At 45.0% G+C, this 3641-nt stretch overlaps 1 protein-coding gene across 1 annotated transcript in view; it reads left to right on the top strand.

Moving 5' to 3' along the window:
* Nucleotides 1–2107, top strand: part of NQO2 (N-ribosyldihydronicotinamide:quinone reductase 2) — a 7694-nt gene extending 5587 nt beyond the window's left edge. The window contains 1 exon segment of the mRNA XM_027893699.1: nucleotides 941–2107. The gene's annotated coding sequence lies outside the window, so the exon portion shown is untranslated.
* Nucleotides 2108–3641: the final 1534 nt, after the last annotated feature.

The raw sequence follows: 3641 nt of genomic DNA, 5'->3' as shown, positions 1-3641 counted from the left end.
ATCCACGATTTTTACCTTGAACTGTAGCAGGATTCTTTTGGAGAGCTGTTAACCCTGTTGGTGCATATGGCAAGGGGTGGGTTTCTCACTTAGCTACCCAATTTCTTGCTTTGACCAGCTCACCCAACAGCTGGCTTTGCACTCTGGAATTAAAAGAATGTGGCCCAAATAAGAAATGGTCTCCTGAGTGGCTGCCAAATGACACTTAGGTCTCTGCCTATAGCATATGCATCTGCCATCCCTTCTTTGTGCCAGTCCTGTCACACCCTAGCCTCACAGTTCTTTAAGGGCTATTTGGACAATAAACATGCAGGGACAGTGTAAGCTGATACACCAGACTGGGAAGCACTACTGCAGGGAAAGAGTCACATGTTCCTGTTTGGTCTGGTATGAAGTGAAGGGCCACCTCCTACAGGGACATTCCCTGGGAAGCAGTGCTGCCCAGAGCTGTTGTAGAGGTTTGCTTTAGGGTGTGTGAGAGAAAGCCTTTAGGTTACGCAAGCAGGGAATTGGCTTTGGTTCAATACCTCTGTTACAGGAAAATGAAAGTGGAAGTTATTAAGGGGGAAAGTGTTATACATCGAAGTTGTGGAGAAAGCAGATTCGTGAAGAGTCTAATAAGGACTGACCTGTATATTCAGGATACACTTCTTGACACTATTTGGCAGATACATGCCAGATCCCAAACACATTAGGCGCTTGTATTAGCCTAGATATATGTAATCTAAGTATCCACAGTGGCTTTGCTAGGTCAGAACAAGGATCCCGCAGCCCTGAGTTTTTTCTGCACAGTGGTTATAGGCCAGGAAGAGCAAGCACTTCGCATGAATATTGACCTGGGCACTAACTACATTTAGTTTGGGGGATTTTCTGAGGTACATACATTTTTCTCTATATTTACAAAGCCAAAGAATAGATCTCTGCTCGGAATTTTGTTCAGCATTCTCTTGAATTCATGTCAACTTCAAGCAGCCAATATATTTTGGCAAAGTACAGCAGGTCAGTTTTTCCTTGCATGAAGCATCGGAGTGGGGAGGAAGCCCTGGGCCGGTGAAGCACCTGGTTCCCAGTAGCTTTGTTTGGTTCCTCCCAGTCAACAGTAATAATCAATCTCATCTGTTCTTTTACACACTGCTCGGAGTTTTGTACATGTGCATCACTACCCCTCCTAAATTGTTTCCTTCCCAGACCAAGGAGTCCTGTCCTGCTCAGTTGTTCTTCCAAGAAAAGTCTCATTGGCTTTTGGGCAACCTTGTTGTTCTTCTCTGAACTCCTCCAGTCTCACTATCCCTTTACTGAGAAGAGGCAACCAGAGGCACATGCAGAGTCAACTCCATGACTTTCTTTGCTCCTTTTATAATCATCTCTGAAACATGGTTTGCTTAAGCTAATGTTTGCATCTCTTGTAACCCTACAAACTTGGCCATCAGTGGTAACGGTCAGCTCAAGGCCCATTATTTTATACATTTGTTTAGGGTAAATTTTTTTCTCATGTGCACCCCTTTGATAACTCGACCTTCACTTTCTGTCTCATTGCCCACTCAGTCATTATTCCAGAGCCCTTCAAAGTCTTACTCTTTTCAGATCTCTTCAGAACACTCAGTAAAGGTGACAGAAGACCCTACAATTTTTCCAATGATGCAATGAAACCTGCACATTTCATCCTGCTGGCAATAAAACCAGCTACATGTCAAACACCTGTGGGTTTTTTTGATAATTTGATGTATTTATATTTTATTTACTATAAGTTTTAATAAGATGGTTGAGATTATTAGCACAAAGTATGTAAGAGTTTCATTGAGATTAGTGAAAGTTTCAGTTAAAGTAAAAAGAGAAGTAATGGCCTTATTTAATTTTCATTAATACTAAAATTGAAGATTTCTGCTTATGTAAATGCATCATTGTGAAAAGCACTAAAAATGTATTGAACTTATTGTCCATGTCAAGATAACCTTCCTTTCTTCTCAATCAGAATTAAGAAATTTCTCTGTAAATTAAGATTGCATTTCTGGGTCAGTTTATTTTCCCTATTCATTTAAAGAGGGAATATCATAACTGGCAGCACTGACCTCTAAACACCAACAAATAAATGCCAATCTCTGCCTTTTTTGCCTAGTGCTTCTTGGCAAAACACCACTGTATGAGAATGCAAGCTTTTTAACCACACAATTCTTAAAAATTCAACCATTTTTCTCCCTGCCTTCAGCCCATGCTTCTAGCCCCATACACAAAGCAAAGCTCAAAAGCAGAAAAACCAAACTAAACCAAAACAAGAAAAAAAAACAAAAAACAAAAAAACAAAAACAAAACAAACAAAAAAACCTTGTACACAAAATGGCTGTATACAAACTGGAACGAGCTTAGTTTGGCAATCTGGGATTCCATCCCAAGTCTCCTCATTACAGTAGGTGTGATCTGCCCCTGCATCTGGAGCTGTCAGAGCATTAAACTCCTGCTCTATCTCAATACCAGCTGATCAAGAATCAGTGGGAAAACAGGGCATGCACTAGTTCCACTGCCAACTCTTTTTTGTTTTCCTTTTTGAGGGGAAACGATTGCACTCAGCTTTTTTTTGGTGAGAGAGATCTTGAAAAGAAAACATTTATTAAGTTTGTCCAACACAGTGCAGTCTCAATACTCAGAGAGAAAGCTTGAAAGTGATCGCCAAGGCTATTCTACCTCTTCAAAACCACAACTGCTCAGATCCTACTGTGTCTTTTCTGTCTTTCCAAAGAGACACTTCTCAGGAAGCTGGCAGGCAGGAGCCCCCTGCCCCTAGCAGATGCATGTGCTGGCCATCAGAAGACACAAAACAGACCGTGTCTTCTCCTAGAAGAGCAGATGGGGGTACATGGATGGTTTAGAAGTACATGGATGGTTTCAGATACTACGCTGCTGACCATCACAGGGAGAAATGAAGGACACAATTTGTGGGCTGCTATCACCCTCCCAGACTGATTTGCTGCTTTTCTGGTACTGCCTGGTAATACTAGGCCGTGAACTCCACTGCAAAGCACCGTGGAGAGCACAACAGTTCCCCACAGTGGGAAAGATCACGGCAAAGAGGGTAGACACTCATCATCACCTTCATTTCACTGGACGAATGGCAAAGCGATCGGTCTTATGTAAAGCACCTGTGTTAGCAACATACCTGACCTCCCGAGGAGAATGGACTAGACGGTATTTGTCGGTCCTTTTAGGTTATCTATTTCTGCCAACTGTCCCCGGGACTGGGCTCGTGTTACAGTTACCCTGTTGACAAACTCCTGCCTCCACCCTTCCCGAACAACTTCCCCCCACACATCTCAGCACCAAATCCTCAACAGAGAAAGGCATTTATTTCCACGCACTCAGTTTGTGTCGGGCTCGGTAACGCGGCCAGGTTTTCACCATTCACAATGCGCACCGGGCTCACCCAGGCGGCGGCGCTGGGGACGGGCAGGGCTCCCGCCCTCCTCTCCCGGTGGGAGGGCGCGCGTTGCGTCGCACAGGCCGAGTCATTGCACAGCATCCAGGGCAGGGGCAGCTCCGCGGAGCCCTCGGGCGAGCCCAGACACCTTCCGTGCTACGAGAAGGAGCGGGCCGGGCTCGCCTCCCGCCGCCGCGGGGCCGGGGAGCTCCGCAGGGGGTGGCGAGGTGGC

The sequence above is a fragment of the Empidonax traillii genome, unplaced genomic scaffold (assembly GCF_003031625.1).
Source record: "Empidonax traillii isolate 1590-97213 ecotype Southwest subspecies unplaced genomic scaffold, ASM303162v1 scaffold403:size524366, whole genome shotgun sequence".
NCBI lineage: Eukaryota > Metazoa > Chordata > Aves > Passeriformes > Tyrannidae > Empidonax > Empidonax traillii.
This window is presented reverse-complemented; position numbering and strand designations above follow the sequence as displayed.